Here is a 22,038-nt window from a genome sequence, read left to right on the forward strand (position 1 = left end):
AGGCGGATGCGTTACCCCATATAACCTTTGGGCGAGTGCATCCGCCTTACGGCTCCAACCATACCACCGAAGCTGACACTACACTGTCTGCTCCTGCTGGCCACACGTGGCCTAGCACCAAGTGGGAACAGAGCCTTAGCACCCTTTTGCACTGGCTGCATTTTTGAAAAGGCTTGCGATTTTCCAAACAAGTACAAAAAAGTTACAATGGGAATCGTGGGAATGCATTCATACTGAATTTCCGATTTCCTGAAAAGGCAGTCCTAATTCTGCCGCATTTTGATTGAGGCCAACATAGTGAAAAAAATGCAAAATGCGTTTGTTTTTTGGCGTGAAAGAGCGCAGCCCGATAGTATCATGTTTTGGGTCCAGCCTTTATTAATTCCCCCAAAAAATGTCATCACATCTTTCACACCTTTTATAGTGAAAAAAGGGCATCAGCAGTTGGGCTACACCTTGCATATTTTGAATTTAATCTCATTCTTTTCCGGGTCTGTCTGAGTTTTCAGCAGGCAGCCACGTGCCAGCCAATAATCGCCTCCTTATTCATCAGCGCGCGCTCCCGACTTCCCTCAGCCCACCGCGGCCGACGCGCGCTCCCGCGTACAACAGGCGCCACGGGGAACGCAGAAGGGAGGAGGAAGAGCCGGTCACGTGACGGAGCGTCTGTCTCCACGTCTGGTCCTCTTTAGGTTTAAACTGAAGAAAAAAAAAAAAAAAGTGCAGCCGGCTGCGGTCGGGCCTGTATGTACGTTAGCAGGTGAGTCACCCCATTGGGGAGCCCGGTTACATGCGCGGCTGCATGCACTCGCCCGTTGCTGGCTGCGGCGGTGGTGTGCAGAGGGTTAACAGCGCGGCGCAGAGTTCATTGCACTAGCGGCTCGCGGGACGGACAGCGGGCGCCGTGTAGCGCTGGCGGGGAGCCGGGAACACCCGGCCGCGGCTGACGCTCGTTACCTGACTGGAGTAACATGGCGGCTGCGGGAGTTGTGCGGCAGGCGGGGTGGCAGCCGGGAAACCGGCGAGATGGGGGCATACCGGCTGCACGGCGCGTTAGTAGGTACCGGGGGAGACCTCGGCCTCCACGGCCACCTCGGTATCGCCCCGCACCACAAAGGCAGCGCCAGCAATTATCCTCGGACAAAGGGTTCATTTTAGGTTTAGCTGTGACGGGTTTGTTTAGTCACGTGTCCCCGCGCAGCCAATCCGAGGCCGCGCAGGGAGAGAAGGGTAGAAATACCAGGCGGACGGGGAGCCAGGCGGCCGCCATTGCTAGGTATCTGGGGAAGGTCTGGGGATAGGGGAGTGAGTGGTGTGTATGCGGCTGCTTCCCTCTGACACCCATCGCTTGTCGTCCTCTAGGCCAGGTGCCAAATGGTTGTCCTAGCAGGTGCTTGTCATGAGCTGCTAATTGCGGCCTACTGTGGCCTCCAGTTGCATCCCAGCAGATGGGGGGGAGTGAGGGGAAGTGTCTGTGACATACTTCTAGCAACTGTTGGGTGTCCACTGTGGCTGGTGGACTGCTCCTGCTATAGCAACCCAAAGATGGTTGGGACATAAGTGTCAAGATGCCCAAAAGCTGCAACCTCCTACTCCAGCAACTGCTTGACCCTTTGGTAGGGTCCACACCTGCTTTGTGGATACTTTTAGTGGACATAGTTGGCTGAGCTTGAGGAGTTGGAGCCAAGTTCTTTCATACAGCCAATTACTTTCTTGAATTAGCTCTATATAATACAATAACATTTGTTGAGTGCTTTTCTCACATAGGACTCAGATTGCATGATGATACGATGTCATTTGCTAAAGTGAAATTCTTTTTCTGAAACCCCACTTTTTTCCAGTTCAGATATCTTTTAAGCCATAATGTCAAACATAATTGCAGTTTGATTACTTTGGTTTATGTTTGTTTAAAACACTTTTCAGTGGTTTAACAAAAAGGGAGCATGAATGTTTGCTGCCAGACAGTGAATTTATGCATAGCAGCAATAGTAAACTTTCTACCCTACACATCTTATTGGTTCTGAAGTAAGATGGGGGATTCTGGGTGTTGTCATGGCAACAGTACTCTGACCAGTACACAAATTGTTTTGAAGATTGATGGCTGGTTAGGCCTGGGGAATCTGCCCCCCCTTTTCTGCAGAGTAGTACATATATTTGCCTGCTCTAGTGCTGCTTTGTGTCTACTCTGAGTTTTGTGACAGCCACTCACTCCATGCTGCAGACATTTTGGCTCTGAATGCATGTCAGGTGATTGGGAGCTCTGCAATTTGGGGGGAGGGTTACCAGCTACATGTGGTGTTTCAATCCAAGTCGAGGGCCACATGATAACTTTATAGGAAAGGACTTGGTGGTGGTTGCTGCACTCTGGCTCAAACTGGCAATGTTTCAACTAAATCCCCTGTCACTGGTGTGCTCCTTTGTATGGGTAGGCAGTGTGCTGTCATTTCTTTACTGCTTGCAATGATGCAGATTTGAAGCTCTGGAGAGCCACATAAAATGATGAGAAGGGCTGGCTATTTGTGCAAAATATATTAATCTATCTGTCCCATGGCACTTTTGTAATAAAGTTTGCCAACAAATGTAAGTAAAGCAAGGAGTGTAAAGGCCCATACACGCGCTAGATCAGGGGTAGGGAACCTATCGTTTGGGAGCCAGACAGGGCTCTTTTGATGGCTGCATCTGGCTCTCAGACAAATCAGTAGGGGTTGATTCACTAAGCTACACTGCTCAAGCAGCGCAAGTAATATTTTCAAAGTAGGCACGCTTCTGCTGTAGCATGCACTACTAACTTACTCACTCCCCTCAAAACTAACAGCTGCACCAATTGTCCCACCCTGGATCCTGTCAGGTTCAGTGAATTTGTAGGACGAGATCCCCACACTTTGATTGGCCCAATAGGCTGCCTGTCACTTGACAGGCAGCCTATTGGGCCAAAGTGCAGGGATGCCGTCCTACAAAGTGAATCAACCCCCAAGTCAGCTAGCTAATTGTACAATCTTTCATCTCTCCCCACCCGGCTACTTTTTCATGCACCCCAGAAATTTTTTCCAGCCGGGTGGAACACTGGTGACCAGGCACTAGCAGGTGGCCACCAGTGTACAGGTGAGTGCACTCTGTTGCCAACACGCTATACAGGCTCTGGGAAGCACATTTTAGATGGGGAGGACCTGAGGTTCATCGGTAAGCGGGATATTTCTATCCAGAATGATCAGTAGTTTTATCGATTTCTGTCACAGCATCAATCTCCTCTGGCAGATTTGATCCTGAATATTGATTCAGGTGGGCAAAATTGACAAGTGTATGGGCACTTTAACATGTCTTTATATACGTTTTCTATACTTGGGAATGCTGTTGCTTATAAATGTTACACTTTTCTAATGTACAGGCTACCAATTTGAAGACTAAATCTGCACGCTAGACAGAACTCCGATACCGTGGCAATTCAATGCTGTCTCAGTTGAGAATCTAGTGTGTTCAAGAGTTCCATGAGCTGGTTTAAAAATCCAGCACGTTGGATTTTTAATGCACATGCAATTCTCTGTGAAATTTCTGATCAAGTCGATAATTTGACAAGTCAGAGCTGATTTCCGATCATTTTCCTGATCAGTTTTGTACATAAGTGATCGAAAATCATATTGGACCTGTCAGAAATTATCAGGACTGTGGAGTCGGAGCAATTTTGGGTAGTCTGAGTTGGAGTCGGAGGTTTCATAAATTGAGGAGTGGGAGTCGGATGATTTTTGTACCAAATCCACAGCCCTGGTAAGTATTAGACTAAGGAGTAGGAGCTGGAGCCATTTTGGGGAGTTGGAGTTGAAGTCGGAGTCAGTAGTTTCATAAACTGAGGAGTCAGAGTTGGATGATTTTTGTACCGACTCCACAGCCATGGAAATTATCAATTCGACCTGAAATCTGACGGGCTATTGCATGGTGTGTACCAGGCATAAAAGACAGCTGCCACTGAGCGAATTGGTCTTTTCCTTACCCTGCCTACCGGAACCTATAACTATGTGACCAGTCATCGTCCCAGCTCCATAGAAGCAGTACAGTGTTTGTTCCCCGCAGGATCAATCTAAATTGATGCCCTTTGATTCTGGGGCATAGTTCAAAAACATGCATACCTTACCCTCTTTTGTCAGATTATAATGTAAAATTGATTCCTTTGTGCACTTCTTCTGCCCAGGAGTGGTGGTTGTGTGTAAGGGCTTATTCTACTAGGGTAATCTGCATGGAAATTCATGGGCATATCACCGCTCAGTGAAATCAATGGGCTGCTTCCAAATTCACGTGTTAACCCCTTCCTGACCATCTAACGCTGATAGGCATTGGAAAGGTGGTTTCCCAGGACCGCCTAATGCCGAACTGTGTCAAGAGCGGAGGGTGCTCCGGACATCAGCCTGCTAGATCGTGGCTAGCAGGCTGTAAGGAAAAAAAAAAATTGGTAACGGTTGTATAGCACTGCAATCTAGTGCAGTGATGTATGGGGGACAGCTCTGTTACTGAGCTGTCCCCAGGAGAGGCTCACAAATGATCGTCTCTCATAGGCTAATGCCTATTAGAGACAATACTGCTGATTGGCCCACGGGGGGAGGGTGAAAGAAAGAAGAAAAAAATAAATAAAAATACACACACACACACACACACACACACACACACACACACACACACACACACACACACACACACACACACACACACACACACACACACACACACACACACACACACACACACACACACACACACACACACACACACACACACACACACACACACACACACACACACACACTCTGCAGCAATGATCAGAGCCCACCAACAGAAAGCTCTGCTGGGGGGCAGAAACGATTGGGGATTAATTTGGCTGCTAAGTTGTATGGCTGTGCCGCACACTGTTAGGCCTCGTTCCCATAGTGTCTGTTCGTGTTGGCAGTTTTTTTAAGCTTTTCTTCCCCTTTCCCGGCGCTTGGGTGGGCGATGCGTTTTTGTTAAAAGGTGTTTTTTTTTTTTTTTTTTTAATCCACTTCCTGACGCAAGTCAGGAGGTGAACTATTTGATCCGGAAAATAATAAATACAATGTATTCTTAAAACCGCAAACGCAATTGCTGCACAAAGATTTTGTGAGTCTTTTGCGTTTTTTCCTATACCTTCCATTGAGGGGAAATCGCCCTGAAAATGGTCGATGCAGCGCTTATGTCAACTGACAGCGCACGGAATGCCCCAATCTGAACTACACCATAGGAAAGCATGGTGTAGCTGCTTTTAGGGCGCTTTTGCAAAATCATCAGCGCTTAAAGTCCAAAAGTGCCTCTAGTGTGAACGAACCCTGAGTGTTCTGAATTGTAAGATAGCCTGGTCACTAGGGGGTTGAAATCCTGTGGTCCTGAACTAGTTAAAGAAAAAATCGGCAGCACAGATTATCTCCCCTCATCTGTTTCTGATCACAACTGTAATTTGATCTGTCAGCTCAGGAATCTCGACAGAGCAGCTAATTTGTAAACACTGTATGTTAACCCTATGTCTTTTTCCATGAAAGCAGGAAGTAGACACAGCAGATTTATTGCAGGATTTGTATAAGCTGTAACATAGAAACATTTTTCTTTAAATGTTGTTATGCTGTTGCGTAGCTTTTAGAGCAGACATGGTTCTGAATTCAGGTCCACTTTAACCCTCCTGGCGGTCTATTAAAAACCGCCAGGGGGCAGCGCTGGCTTTTTATTTTTTTTATTTTTATAAATCCATGTAGCGAGGCTCGCTACATGATAGCCGCTGCTCAGCGGCATCCCCCCAGCCCCTCAAAGAACGGGATTTCCTGGAGGGCTTCTCCCGGGGCGGGATGACGTCATGGACGTCGTGACGTCTAAGGGAGACCCGATCCACCCCTTAGCGCTGCCTGGCGCTGATGGGCCAGGCAGCGTAGAGGGGGCTCTGCGGCAGCGCGGATAGCGGTGAATCGGCGCGGGGCGGCGGCGATCGGTGTACTGACGCAGCTAGCAAAGTGCTAGCTGCGTTCAGCAAAACGAAAATTACGCAGATCGGCCCAGCAGGGCCTGAGAAAACCTCCTGCGCGGCTTACCCCGAACGTGCCGCCAGGAAGGTTAAACCATACTGGTTTCCGGGCAGCTCTGTTGGTCTATTTCGCTGCAGTAGTGTCGGAAGAACACCAGAAACAAGCATGCAGCTAATCTTGTTAGGTCTGGCAATGATGTCAAACACCTGATCTGCAAATGCTTGTTCAGAATGTTTGGCTTAAAGAGTTAAGGGGTTCATACACTGGTCGATTACAGCGATCGATTCTATAGAATCGATCGATCTTTCAAATCAGCCAAATGACTTGTGATCGATTTTCAATCCATTTTGATTGATTTGATCAATCTGACTGGATGGAAAATCTTGGTTGATGATCCATAGAGTTGCATTGGATCTAATGGTGCAATATTGCATTTAGATCGATTTTCAATAGATTTCATTCTGAAATCTATTGGAAATCTGTTCCTAGTGTGTGGCACACATCAGATTCCTGTCATATTCGACTTGACAGGCATCTGACAGAAATCTATCCGATGGTTGAATCTGCTGCAAATCTATAAGTGTATGGCCACCTTAACTGTCGGGCATAAAATCAAAAATCAATTTTATTATTTTTTATTTTTTATCTGGCAATAAGGATGCTATCCAGGCAATCCAAAAGTTAAAATCACTTACTTTCCTTGTTGATAAATGATCATTCCCCAGTTTACCTGACTCTTATTTGGTACACACAAAAAGGAAGTTACAGGGCATGCTGGGTTGTCCTTTTTTGCTTCTATACTTCCCCTCAGACTTAACTAATGCAGCCTGATAGGCTGAAGCCTCTTTCCCTCCTGTTTTTCCCCTCCCATATTTCTCATGCTTGGACAATGCACTTTCTATAGTGAAGGGCCTGGCAAATCAGGCAGAGGATTGTAAGGGAGGAAATTACATCAGGGTTGGCTTCAAAATAGCCACGGTTAAGAGGGGAAATGCTAAGGATTTTTATTTATTTTCCTGTAGAAAACTCACTAAGATCAAAATGTGGACAGTGCAATACATATTTTGTATAAGTAGAGCAAGTATTCATCTACTTATACATCTACTTATACAGTGATGTGAATAACTATTTGCCCCCTTCCTGATTTCTTATTCTTTTGCATGTTTGTCACACTTAAATGTTTCTGCTCATCAAAAACTGTTAACTATAAGTCAAAGATAACATAATTGAACACAAAATACAGTTTTAAATGATGGTTTTTATTTAGTGAGGAAAAAAAAACCTCAAAACCTACATGGCCCTGTGTGAAAAAGAAATTGCCCCCTGAATCTAATAACTGGTTGGGCCACCCTTAGCAGCAATAACTGCAATCAAGCGTTTGCGATAACTTGCAACAAGTCTTTTACAGCGCTCTGGAGGAATTTTGGCCCACTAATCTTTGCAGAATTGTTGTAATTCAGCTTTATTCTAGGGTTTTCTAGCATGAACCATCTTTTTAAGGTCATGCCACAACATCTCAATAGGATTCAGGTCAGGACTTTGACTAGGCCACTCCAAAGTCTTAATTTCGTTTTTCTTCAGCCATTCAGAGGTGGATTTTCTGGTGTGTTTTGGGTCATTATCCTGCTGCAGCACCCAAGATCGCTTCAGCTTGAGTTGACGAACAGATGGCCGGACATTCTCCTTCAGGATTTTTTGGTAGACAGTAGAATTCATGGTTCCATCTATCACAGCAAGCCTTCCAGGACCTGAAGCGGCAAAACAACCCCATCAAACTACCACCATATTTTACTGTTGGTATGATGTTCTTTTGCTGAAATGCTGTGTTACTTCTACGCCAGATGTAACGGGACACGCACCTTCCAAAAAGTTCAACTTTTGTCTTGTCGGTCCACAAGGTATTTTCCCAAAGGTCTTGGCAATCATTGAGATTTTTTTTTAGCAAAATTGTGACGAGCCTTAATGTTCTTTTTGCTTAAAAGTGGTTTGCGCCTTGGATATCTGCCCTTCAGGCTGTTTTTGCCCAGTCTCTTTCTTATGGTGGAGTCGTGAACACTGACCTTAATTGAGGCAAGTGAGGCCTGCAGTTCTTTAGGTGTTGTCCTGGGGTCTTTTGTGGCCTCTCGGATGAGTTTTCTCTGCGCTCTTGGGGTAATTTTGGTCGGCGGCCACTCCTGGGAAGGTTCATCACTGTTCCATTTGTGGATAATGGCTCTCACTGTGGTTCGCTGGAGTCCCAAAGCTTTAGAAATGGCTTTATAACCTTTACCAGACTGATAGATCTCAATTACAGTACTTTTGTTCTCATTTGTTCCTGAATTTCTTTGGATCTTGGCATGATGTCTAGCTTTTGAGGTGCTTTTGGTCTACTTTTGTGTGTCAGATAGCTCCTATTTAAGTGATTTCTTGATTGAAACAGGTGTGACAGTAATCAGGCCTGGGGGTGACTACAGAAATTGAACTCAGGTGTGATAAACCACAGTTAAGTTATTTTTTTTTTTTAACAAGGGGGGGCAATCACTTTTTCACACAGGGCCATGTAGATTTGGAGTTTTTTTTTCTCACTAAATAATAAAAACCATCATTTAAAACTGCATTTTGTGTTCAATTATGTTATCTTTGCCTAATAGTTAACGGTTTTTGATGAGCAGAAACATTTAAGTGTGACAAACATGCAAAAGAATAAGAAATCAGGAAGGGGGCAAATAGTTTTTCACATCACTATATGTGGGGTTTTTTTCTGTGATCGTATGGCTGACAAGCTCCTCTTGAGAATATTTAGATGGAGAGGATCATCAGGACAGCCAGGAAACTGGTATTGCTTTAAAAGGAAAATTGTCAGCTTCCAAATCCTTCTTAGGCCACATACACACATCAGACTATAGTCTATTGAAAATGAAAAATCACAGACCAATTTTACCCCCTTCCATGTAGTATGAGAGCCACACCTTCACAGTCTTTTCTATGGAGCTGAACTCCCCATCAGAACAAAATCTTTGCAAGATGCTGTACAGACACAAAAGATCAGTATCTGCAAAAATCCTGTTCCTGCCAAAATTCCATTCCTGCAAATTGCATTCATAGTCTGAGATCTGCAGATCATCATACACACCTTGTTTAACTGACATTCATCTGCAGATCAGACAATCATCTGCAGATCTGAAAATCCATCCTGGTGGATCTGATCTGCAGATGAATGTCTGTTAAACAAGGTGTGTATGATGATCTGCAGATCTCATAGACTATGAATGCATTTTGCAGGAACGAATCTTTTGCAGGAACAGATCTTTTGAATGTCTACAGCATCTTTGTGTGCAGCATCTTGCTAAGATTTGTCTGATGGGGAGCTCAGCTCCATAGAATAGACTGTGTAGGTATGGCTCTCATACCACATGGAAGGGGGTAAAATTGATTCAAAATCATTTTCAAAAGACTATGGTCTGATGTGTGTATGAGCCTTTAGTTCAGTTGTCCTTCAAATTGCATGTCGCATTTGAACATGTATAGACTAACGCTTTGTAACCAGTTTTGGGTCAATAAGAAATTGCCTCAACTGCTCATAACCAGGGACAAGCTAAAATTTGGAATTTTTCAGTGGGATTCCGATGCATACTCGCATCAAAACAAGGAGATACATGCTGGCACAAGTTGGCCAGTGTGCCAAATATGCAAATTCTCATTTGTCAAGAACTAATAAATTACACAGGCTAATCAGCTACAGGATCCTTTTAATTATTCAACTGACTGCTGTGAGAAAATAAGCTCTGAGCGATTTATTGAGTTTTTAAAGAGCTTTTCCCTGCGCTTAGAGAAGCGCTTTTCTAAGCACTTTTGCAGAGCGATTCGTTTTTTCACTTCCTGATGTCAGTCAAGAAGCGAACTCTTCCACCGGAAATGAATAAATATAATGTATTTACTCATAAAAGCGCTCGGGAAATCGCTATACAAAGCGCCTTTTCAAGAGCTTTGTGATTTCCCTATACCTTCCATGGAGCCAAAGCGGTCAGAAAATGGTACATACTGTATAGCTTGTTTGCGATTTTAGTACAATCGAAACACGCTCATGTGAACACTCTCGTAGGGAATCATTGCACAAGCGCTTTTGGGGCGAGTAGATTTCTAAAATCGCCAGCACTTAAAAACCCTGCAAATACTTAGTGTGAACGAGCCCTTAGGGCCCTTTTCCACTAGCGTTCGCACTAAACGCTAGCGATTGCGATTCAGCAAAAGTCCAAATTTCCCGGCGATTTCACGACGTTTGCAATTGCGATTTTGCTATGCACTGATCGGCGCGATCGGGATTTAGTAAACGAAACACGGTACTGGAAATGACCTACCGCGATTCCTATGTTAAAAAGCAAACCATAGTGGTTTGAAAATCACTAGCGGTTTGTGAGTCAGCAAACGCTCTAGTGGAAAAGGGCCCTTAGGGAGGAGTGGAAATCTTTCTTTTCTGCAAATTTTTGCGATCAACCACAGCTGATCAACAGTTTGTATTTGATCAGCTGCTGCATTTTTACTTTCAGGTTAAAGTGAACCTGAGCTGAAGCTCAGATTCAAAATCAGCGACTTGCGATTAGAACAGAGGGAAGCCTCTTTAGGATCTTAAAGAAAATCTGTAATGAGAAAAACTACCCTGGGGGGTACTCACCTCGGGTGGGGGAGGCCTCCGGATCTTATTGAGGCTTTCCCCATCCTCCTCTGTCCCACATTGGTGGAGAAAATCCTCCCGGAGCGTGGGCGATGTGAATATTTACCTTTTAGCTCCAGCGCAGGCGCATTATCCGCTCTTCCCACGGAGATAGGCGAAAATAGCCGATCTCCATCAGGCCGCTCTACTGCGCAGGCCCAAGTCGCCTGCGCAGTAGAGCGGACTCGATGGAGATTGGCTATTTTCGCCTATCTCTGTCAGAAGAGCCAGAACAGCGTCCCCGCTGGAGCTCGAAGAAGTAAATCTTGCACAGGCTGTCGGATTTGTCACCTGTGCGTTCCGTGGGCTGCAGCGAGACTGCCGTGGGACACAGGACGGGGAAGCCTCGATAGGGTCCAGAGGCTTCCCCCTACTGAGGGGAGGACCACCCAGGGGAACTTTTTTTTTTTTTTTTTTTCAGTACAGGTTTTCTTTAAGGCTTCCCTCTGTTCTAATAAGCACCCTGTTGCTGAGCCCCCTTTAGCATCGGGGCCACGCAGCTCCACTTCTGGTTTGTGTGTGCAATGGGCGCATGCGCAGGAGCAGTTGCTCAGTCGGCTGTAGCGTGCACTTAAACCAGGAAGAGGAGCTGCACGCACCCGATGTGATTAGCAACAATGCATTGCCGACAATCTTCTGGGGGGGGGGTTGCCGGTTGCCCAGCAATGGGGGACCAAGGAATAGCGAGAGGAGCCTCAATAGAGTCCTGAGGCTTCCCTCTCTTTAGGGAAGTCTCTGATTTAAAGGGATACTGTAGGGGGGTTGGGGAAAAATGACCTGAACTTACCCGGAGCTTCTAATGGTCCCCCGCAGACATCCTGTGCCCGCGCAGTCGCTCACCGATGCTCCGGCCCCTACTCCGGTTCACTTCTGGAATTTCTGACTTTAAAGACAGAAAACCACTGCGCCTGTGTTGCCGTGTCCTCGATCCCGCTGTCATCAAGAGCGCACAGCGCAGGCCCAGTATGGTCTGTGTCTGCGCAGTACACTCCTGGTGACATCAGCGGGAGCGAGGACACGGCAACGCAGGCGCAGTGGTTTTCTGACTTTAAAGTCAGAAATTCCAGAAGTGAACCGGAGTAGGGGCCGGAGCATCGGTGAGCGACTGCGCGGGCACAGGATGTCTGCGGGGGACCATTAGAAGCTCCGGGTAAGTTCAGTTCATTCTCCCCCCCCCCCCCCCCCCTTACAGCATCCCTTTAAGGGTAATTTTTCATACAGGGACTAACTTTTTGCTCCTCTCTGGTAGCCAAAATTTTCCTAAGGCCACATTTGTAGCGTAACATTTTGCATGCAGGGCAGTATCATGGGCAGTAACAGTTGCAGGGAGGCATACTTTGTACTATATGCATTGCACCGCATGTATTATATGCCATGCAACTTCCCATCCATTGCAATTCTGTTTTTGCAGGCTACTCACAGCAGAGTCACTGTGAACAAGTCAAATCTGCATTCCATGTGAAAGCAGTTTTCTTCTGATCGGCTAATTAGCAGTTGGTTAATAGAGCTGTTGGCTGGTAAAGGCTTTTATTTGCCATTTCTCCTATCACTTTTTAGGTTGGTGATTAGGTATGGTCAATGAGATGCAAAGCATTCTGCATTGATACAAGATTATGAAATGTATGCAGCTTAAAAATGAACCAATTAAATGCCACTGAAGTGAAATACGATTGGTCCATTTTTCAAGCTACATACATTTACTGTACATATAAAATTTGCGGAACCCTGTATCTATTTGGAACAATTTGCATTTCATTGATCCTCCCTATCAGTGATGTGAGGAGCATTTTCTACCCAAGAAGGCCTTGTGCATGCAAGCTGATTATTTTTTGGACTCTACACAATTTTGAAATTGTAATGACTTTACAGTCTCCCTCTTTGCTGTTCCTAGTAGTGCATTGTGATTCCTGCTGTATTGGAAACACATTGCTTGCTAAATTTTTGGTGTGCTTGCATTACATTGAGTGAAATTGCATGGGGGTTAACAATGGCCCAGAAGATGGTTTGTGGTTTTCCTTTGTGCTTTGTTTCGCAGTGGGAGCATTAGCAAGGCCTTATATCTGTGTAGGTTTAGTACAATGCACTTTGTACAGGCCAATGCTCAACTCATTTACATCATGTTACCCACAATTCCTTGCAATATGCATGGATGTTGTAGAACAGGGCTGCCCAATAGGTCGATCGCGATCTACCGGTAGATCGCGGCCGCCTTCTCGGTAGCGCGTCTCGTTAAATGTTGCGGCCAGCAGCTCGTCAGGTTAAGCTGCCGGCCGCTGGCTAATAAGCAGGCGTGAGAGGAGGCGCGGCCACTACGTGATGGCTGGGGGCGGCGGCGGGCAGCCTGTAACGTGCTTGTAATGTGCCCGGCGCCGCCCCCAGCCATGACGTAGCGGCCGCACCGCCTCACTCCCCGCCGCCTCTTCTCCCCTGCATCCTTATTGGCCAGCGGCCTGCCTGCCAGTTCCAGGAGTCCAGAGGACCTAGCTAACCTACGCTGAGGGCCCGTATGCCTGGCTAACCTACGCTGAGGGCCCGTATGCCTGGCTAACCTACGCTGAGGGCCCGTATGCCTGGCTAACCTACGCTGAGGGCCCGTATGCCTGGCTAACCTATGCTGAGGGCCCGTATGCCTGGCTAACCTATGCTGAGGGCCCGTATGCCTGGCTAACCTATGCTGAGGGCCCGTATGCCTGGCTAACCTATGCTGAGGGCCCGTATGCCTGGCTAACCTATGCTGAGGGCCCGTAACCTATGCTGCAGGCATGTATGCCTGGCTAACCTGGGCGTGGGGGCGTGCTTAGCATTTGAGACGTTGGTAGATCTCCTGGCCTCGGCAAATTTTAAAGTAGCTCGCGAGCCAAAAAAGTGTGGGCACCCCTGTTGTAGAATAACTTACTGCTGTCCTTTACACTGTGATGCTCTGCCAAGCAGTATATGCATTTACTGTTGGAGGCTTTTTGACAACCATACAATGGTGTTAAACCACTCAAATTCACAGCAGTGCTGGTTGATGTACATGAATTTGTAGCATTGGTCTAAATATCCTACAAAATGTCAATACTTTGAGATAACTAGCATTGCTGCTATTTAAAGAACTAAAGCAAGAGAGATAATACCAGTTGCCGGACAGTCCTGCTGATTGTCTACCTCCTAATAGTTTTATCCTTAGAGCCTGAACAAGCATATGGAGACCAGACTTTATGACATTGTCAGATCTGACAAGATTATCTGCATATTTGTTTCTGGTGTGTGATTCAGATACTACTGCAGCCAAATAGATCAGCAGAACTGTCCTGCAACTGGTATTGTTCAAAAGGTAATATGGCGGCCTCCACGTGCTTATCGCTTCAGTTGTCGTGGAAGGCATGAACAAATCCAAAGAACGAGGTAGTCTGTGGTCCTTAAAAAATGGTATAGTCTTAAAGAACAAGCAACACCCATGCTAACCTAGAAATAAAAAAACACATAAGTAGATAAATACTACTTCTACTTACATAACATATGTATTGTGCTATCCACGTAATGATGCCTGTGAATTTTATAAAGGAAAAGCAGAAAATCCTATTCTAGGCAGTGGCCATTTTTCCAAGCTAATGCTGACATCATATCCTCCCTGACTCTTGTTCCTCCCCCCTCCCTTCTCGTGCTCATTGTGTATTAGCTGCCCTATTCCCAGAGTGTTCAGACACTCCCACTGAGGTGTATACTAGGAACGACACTGCCTTTTTTTTTTTTATTTCCTTTTTATTTACTCCTCCAATCGCTGAGTCACCTCAGCCTTGCTTGTAAACACAGGTGATCAGAGGGTGTTTCTGATAAGCAGCTAGGCAGGGAAATAAATGGAAGAGGAGTAATGTATTATACATAAAACGAACTCCCAGCATTCAACTGTTTGGCACTGACTACTAAAGGGCCAGTGGTCCTAAAGGATGTGATAACTCCAAACCATAACAGCAGAAAAAGTTTTGCAAGTTTTGAATGCAGGATTCGCATCTTTATCACTTAATACACTCAGACCAGTTGCTGTTGAAATTTGATTTTTATGGTGACAATACCGCTTTAAAGCCCGTATCCACCATGTGATTTTTCTGGCAACCGATGAGCTGTCATTTCTTTGATTTTGTGACGTGGGTACGGGCATGCGATCACATAAACATTCAGTGACGTACACCAATAATGGCCGTCACAGTGGATTAGATTTTTAAAGGGGAACTTCAGCCTAAACAAACATACTGTCATCAAGTTACATTAGTTATGTTAATTAGAATAGATAGGTAATATAATCTCTTACCCACCCTGTTTTAAAAGAACAGGCAAATGTTTGTGATTCATGGGGGCTGCCATCTTTGTCATGGGGGCAGCCATCTTTTTGGTTGAAAGGAGGTGACAAGGAGCAGAAGACACAGTTCCAACTGTCCTGTGTCCTGATCACCCCTCCCGGCTGCACACGCTAGGCTTCAAATGTCAAATTCAAAGTGTTAAAAAAAAAAAATTGAACCAAAACAGAAGAATGAGAACAACAAAATCAGAAATCCCTTCATGCTTTGCACAGCATCAGGGGAAAAAAGCCCGGGCAGTTTTCTTCTGTGCAGCTAAAAATGAGGCTTGTATAAGAAAAACAAAGTTCTGATGCTGTGAAACTGTTAAACGCTAAGCCTTTTCAGTGCTGCTGAGTCGATTTTTAGTCCGGAGGTTCACTTTAAGATCCCCGACGGCTTTGCTCAAAGTACCACGATCACCTGACTTGCTGTTCACACCTGTTATGTACGTCACGAGCAGAAAGAGGAGTTGCTGAATCGTCGTCAAGGGGAAGTCGCTGGACCGTCAGGTGGTGAGTATTCAGTTAAAGTGGTTTAAAGGAACCTTGGGCTTATGCTGGGCATACACGGGAGTTGTGCAGCCTTATCAATCGAGCCTGATGGCTCGATTGATAATATCCGACAGGTCCGATGACCTGCCGGATAGATTTCCTGCTCGATCCCCACCGGCGGACAATAGCGGGGAATCGAGCGGCTGATAAAGAGCGCCGGTGGGGATCGATCCGCGGGGACGCGGCGGTCGATCCGGCGGCTGATCGACCCGTGTATGCCCACCATTATATCCTAGTGAGCTAAAGGACCTAGTGCTTTCTTGGACATATTGGCTTGTTGTGGAAGGACTAGGCAAGATTCTAGTGGGCCAAAGGACTACTTTACATTGCAGAGAGCAACAAGACCTAGTCTTTTCAGGGCACAATTAAAGGAGTTCTGTGGGGGCTGCTGCCGATAACAAGACACTTACCTGGGGCTTCTATCAGGGCTGTGGAGTCGGGGCAATTTTGGGTGCCTGGAGTCGGGGAAAAAATACCGACTCCTAATGTAATTAAAATAGAAAATATTATAAAATGTTCTATTTCTCAGATAATAGTCATCATAAATAATTTATACATACAGTAATAGCTGTGCTTGGTCCACAAAAGTGAAATGAACCAATCAAAATTACTTGTGCTGCTTCAATAAAGCAGTCCCCGTATTTTCAAAGTCAGATTTACACATCTGATTGTGACTGTATATATGATGTGTACACAGGAATCTCTTATATATACTAAATAAAGTCTATGCTGTAAGTATAAAGCCTGATGTGTAGCCGTGTCACTAATAGAGATGGTCAAAGAGATGGAAATAATTCTGCGTTGATTTTGGTAAATGTACTCTTTGCTCATGAAATCAAATAATTTGATATGTTGTTAAAATTTGGTTTGCTGACTACGAATTAAATGGTACCTTAGAAGGATGAAAAGAGAAATTTTATACATACCTGGGGCTTATTCCAGCCCACTTCAGGCTAATCAGTCCCTCGCTGTCCACCTCCACCACCTGGCTCTTCTGCTATGAGTCCTGGTAATTCAGCCAGTCAGCGCAGTCCGGCTGCATGCCGCTTCCACAGCCAGGAGCGTTCTGCACCTGTGCAATAGTGCTGCGCAGGTGTAGTACGCTCCCGGCGGCGTAGTGTGTGCATGCGCACTACGCCAGACTGGCTCAAGTACCTGGACTCATAGCAGAAGATCCAGGTGGCAGAGGGGGACAGCAAGGGACTGATTAGCCTGAAGGGGGGCTGGAGGAAGCCCCAGGAATGTACAAAACTTCAATTTCATCTGTCTCAGGTTTACTTTGTTACACAGTAGTACTATACTCTACATATGCACTCTCCACAGAGCTGCAGGGAATCCACAGAGAATGTTGTGCACATTGAACACAGAGGTGTTGTCTATCACCCATAAACCTGGTTCAGATTGTGCATGAAGAATGTGTAATAGAGGAAGAATCTTCTTCTTCCCCTGCAGAGTACCTGCACATCACTCTTACATGTACCCACAGTTACATTGCCTAGGGCCTGATAGATGTTCTTTGTTACGGTCTGTACCTTTTTAAAAGTACTCTTACCAAGGACTAGTTTTAGTCTGACTAAAGGGAATAAATATGGAAGTCTCCATATCCTTCTCACTTCAGTTGTCTTTTAAAATTCCTAAGCATTTGCAGTTAAGAGACGAATTTCATGTTACATACTTTCAATCAACAAGATTGTAATATGCAAATTAGAGGAGTTGGAGTTGGTGGAATCCTTAACGTCGGAGTCAGTGGATTTTTGTACCGACTCTACAGCCCTGACTTCTATCAGCCCCCTGTAGCAGTAATGTCCCACGCCGTCCTCCTCCGATCTACCGGTTAAAGCCCAAGGTAAGTGTCTGTTTTTATCTGCAGCACAGAACCCCTTTAAGCCACTTTGAGGTCTGGAACCCACTAGAAAGCACAAAACTCTAGCGATTTGTGATAGCGTTTTGGGAGCGATTTCCCTGCTCCTATACGATTCATTAGAATGGAAATGCACCCAAAATGCTGCATGTCCTGCGATTGCGATTTCTTCAATCGCTCTAGTGGAATTTGTCCCAGTCATTTACATTGGTGGAGTGTTTAGAGGGGAGGCTGAACAGTGCACTTGCCAAGCAGTTCAATGTCATGTCTGCCACCTGCCAGTGAATTTTGGGTGCAATTTAAATACAGCTGAATTGCAGAGGTTGTAACACTATGCGCATCATGTGACATGCGGTAGGCGGCAAAGGACTGCTACATGTCGAGCCTGAGCAGAGCTGTGGCTGCACTTAGATCTCAGCGCCCGGCAGGTGCAAGACAGCAGCTGACAGGTGGTGAATTCACCGCCTGTCAGTTGCTCCTCTGAATGAGGCCTTAAGCTGGCCATATACTGGTTCATGTAATCAACAGATTGATCCCTCTCTGATCATAATCTGAGGTAGGGATCTATCTGATTAAATCCCTCCAAACACTGTATATGGTATTATTAAAATTTGTGGAGCTGTGCACTGCCTACTGGGACTCCCGTGTCTCCCCATCTATTCATATATGAACATAACCCTTAAAGCCCAGCTAAATCCAGAATTAAGCAAAGTTAATTGTTACAGCATTAAAGGAATCAGCCGCCAAATAATGTTGCTCCCTTATATACTTACCCGGGGCTTCCTCCAGCCCCTTGCAGCTGAGTTGTCCCTCACAGCATCTCCGCTTGCAGCTGCCAGGCCTGGGGTCCCCGCCGGTGCAGAGGCTGACCTCCTCTACTGCATGAGCGCCGCTGTCAGTTAAGTCCACGTTGTCCGCAGTACACTGCTGACAACGTGGTCTTGAGTGACAGCAGCACTCACGCAGTAGAGGACGACCTCTGCACCGGTGGAGACACCGGGCTAGGAGCGGAGCTGTGGCGTGGGACATGTCTGCTGCAAGGGGCAGGAGGAAGACCCGGGTAAGTATGTAAGGGGCAGCATTATTTGGCAGCTGATTCCTTTAAGTTTGATTGGTATGTTTTTAGGACTGTCATTAGACTGAAAAGAGCGCTTCTATCAGTTTGATGGTCAAGGAAATAGTGAGGGGGGAGCTCTGACACGTTTTTTTGATCAATCGCTGACCAATTTTACCACCTCCCATGTAGTAGGAGGGTCAACAGGTATTGAATTTTATGAGCAGATTGTTTAGGTCAACCTTTATTTAGCTAATGTACATGTAGCTAATGGTTCAATTGGTCAGTGATTGGCCAATCAAAACTGAAAGTGTGTACCAGCCTTTAAGCTATTATTTTTGCAATGCAAAATACGGCCTGGGACCCACTTGCAGTGCTTTTCTAAGCGCTTGTGATTTGAATGTTCCTACTAATGTAACTGTGTGTGTGATCCCACTTAAGCAATGTGTTATTTTTTTGTTTGTTTTTAGTCCCCCATAGCATTACACTAGCAAGAGCTTTACAAATCACAAGCGCTTAGAAAAGCACTGCTGGTGGGTCTCAGGCCTAACAATGTTTTTGTGAGAAGAAACCCAAGTAAACACAGGGAGGTAATTCAAACTGCATTTAGGTTGTGCTTCCCCTCCCCAAAGGATTTCAAATTATGACTAGAAGTGCAAGCCTTATGAGGAAGTGTGGACACAACCGGTCTTGGCAGCGCTGACCAGAGAGAATATTGAGTAATGAGTACTGTGTAGGGGTGAATAAAGCCAAATCTTTGTTTGTGATAATTTAACTGGGAGTGTAGGAAGTCTCCCCAATCAGTGGTCTCCTCATCCCTGATCTAAGTTCTCATGGGCCGCTGTTGATTGATTGCAGTTTGTATCTGCTGTAATTTATGGCATCTGATATTATTGATTTATAAAGCGCCAACATATTCTGTGGCGCTGTACAAAGTAAATCAAACATGATTGAAACTGGCAGAGATCAATGCAGAGATCAATGCTGCAATGTGGCAGCATGATTAGTTTCTGGCCTGAATTGATCGATTTGGCATGATGGAAAGATCTCATTCGAAATGGCTTGGTCAGGTATTGCTGATAACATTTGCTTCAAACACTGAAGGCCTGTTTCCACTACATGCAGATTGCAGGCAGAAAAAAATTACTCCAATGAATGCCTATGGGAAAATCTGCATCAGATAAATCGCATCTAGTGTGCGTATAATGGAAACAGGCCCTTACGATTAAGATTACACTTGCAATTTTTGTTGTGCACTAACCCTCAGAAGAGTCATTGGCTGCAGTTGATCTCTTCTGTAATAGTATGCAGATTCTGAAACCGACAAGAAAATGATAAATTCTACTGGCCAGGTATTTAGCTTGATTTTTTTTCTTGTGAGGGTAGTGTTAAGTGGAAGCAGGGTAAAAATCTATTTACTTTATTTTTATTTCACAAATAAATAGCTGACTGAATTAATGTTGAGACTTCCCTGTCTTGGAGCAGGAAGTGATGATTATCACGCTAAAGAGGAAACCAATATCAGCACTATTCATGTGGGGGAGGATTTTACCCTCTCTGACTTTTACTGCCATGTTTGCAATTGAGAAGGTTTGGCATTTTCTTGACCTGGGCAAATGTAACCCAGAAAAGAGAACACTGCAAATTTTCTAACCTGTCCCCCATTCTATTGAGAAAAATTGCAGTTTTTTCTTCTATAGTGTGGCACAGGAAAAGGTTAAATCCTCTGTCTGGTTTTTTTACCACCTGTGTCAAATATGAGACCTTTACAAATTCTGGGCAGTTGATGTATGTTACTGAGGCAGCAAATAAGGTAAAACCTCTTCTATGGAGGTACAGAAAGGTGTTTTATTTTTTTTTTTATTCATTATTACTGAATCCAAACATTTAAAAGAAGAAACATTATGGGAATTGCAATGCAATATTTGCCATGCTGTTTAGGGCTTATTACCACTATTGACAAATCCCAGCCGGTTTCCTCACATAATTTCAGATATTTAATAGGCTGCATCTGAATTGCGTGCAGGCAAAAAACGCATGTTGGAGTCTTCTGCAGCAAGCCTCTGAATATGAAGGGATATGGATGTGAATGCACAAATGGACGTGCCAAGTTAGCATTAGCTGACCCTCCTATCTAATACTGACTCTTTATCAGTGAGAGGCATGCTTTCCACAGCAGGTTTAGAATACTATGAACTGATTGTGTAGGTAAGCTCAAGCTAGGGAAGCAGTGCTCATCCTATGGAGGGCCCAGAATGTGATTGGCAAAGGAGGTGCTGAGGGGAATGGCCAGTTACCATACAGTACAAATAACGATTAGGCCTCTGCACTCACCAGTGAGGCTTAAGGCCCATACACACGTCGGACTTTTGCGAACGACTAGTCGGTTGAATGTCCCGTCATTCAGTCGTCCGCACGCCAAATCGGACGTGTGTACAGACTGTCGTTCGGGTGATAAGACTGTGAACCAGACTCTCCCTTATTTATCTGGAATTGTACATTCCAAGGGAAAACCCACACACTTTTTTTTTTCCCCCCCCCAGGCTATATCTGTTGTTGTCCTTCACGGGCTGGCTCGTATTGATAATGAATGGTAACTGGCAGGTTCTAGTTGTTTGGTGGGTGGATGGCAGTGTGTTGGTCGGTCTGTTGTTTTTAAGCTCATTATTGGAGCTTTGAGTCCACCAGGAGAAAAGCGCTATATAAATGTTCTGTGTTTGTTTGTATTATTATTATTATTTATATTTTGAGTCCCGTCTCATACCAATTTATGTGTAATGATTGCACTGAATAAACTTGTTTACACGATGCATTTGGACCGCTGCGCTTCTTTGCTACCCTGATCCTATTTTCCTTTCCTGTTTCCGACCCTATTTTTGAATCCATGGTGAGACCGCCTGGGTATTGCTGGGGACCAAGCACTAACAAGTGCCTGGCCGGTGCAGGAGAGCAGCTGACAAGCTGTTAATTTGCCGCCTGTTAGTTGCCAGTCTGAAAGAGGCCTTCTGTATGTGCAGACAGAGCGAGCTCTCATCCAGCATGTAGTTCTGACAGGTTTTCTGGATCACTTATGGTTTCCCCATTAGAGGCACTGAGATGGCTTTTAAGGAATCGCAGCAGCAAAAATAAAAAACCTCAAACGAACTTTAAAGAGTAACTGCTAAGCATAAAATACAAAATCAATTCTCTATTGCAAGCTGTTGCATGGGTAAAAAGGATGCTAACCAGGCAATTCAAAAGTTTAAAATCAATCTTCTTTTTTTCCAAATTTTCTCTCCACATGCCCCCAGGCTCTAACTTCATACACAGACGCAAAAGAGAATTGACATGGCATGCTGAATCAGCCTGATTGGCTGAAGCCTCTGTCACTCACCTCTCTCCTCTCTGATTGGCCGCCTGGTCTCCCCTTCACTGTGGTGGTCTCAGCGTTTGCTAGGCGCAGGGAGGGGGTCCAGAGGCTGTCTCCTGTCACAGTCCTTGGCCCCCTTCCTCTAGTGTCATGTCCGCTCCCTCTCCGCACTCCTGACACCCGCTGCATTCCCCCCACGCTGC

The 22,038-nt window shown here is 45.3% G+C and overlaps 1 protein-coding gene across 2 annotated transcripts in view; it reads left to right on the plus strand.

Moving 5' to 3' along the window:
- Window positions 1–590: 590 nt before the first annotated feature.
- The window catches only part of ZNF644 (zinc finger protein 644), a 136,510-nt gene continuing 115,062 nt past the window's right edge, over window positions 591–22,038 (plus strand). Inside the window, exon 1 of one of the 2 annotated variants that reach the window (XM_068239824.1) lies at window positions 591–760. The gene's annotated coding sequence lies outside the window, so the exon portion shown is untranslated. Of the gene's footprint in view, window positions 761–1,216; window positions 1,277–22,038 lie in introns of those variants that run through there. The other variant, XM_068239825.1, reaches the window with a different exon arrangement.

Source organism: Hyperolius riggenbachi, chromosome 6 (assembly GCF_040937935.1).
Source record: "Hyperolius riggenbachi isolate aHypRig1 chromosome 6, aHypRig1.pri, whole genome shotgun sequence".
NCBI classification, from domain to species: Eukaryota; Metazoa; Chordata; class Amphibia; order Anura; family Hyperoliidae; genus Hyperolius; species Hyperolius riggenbachi.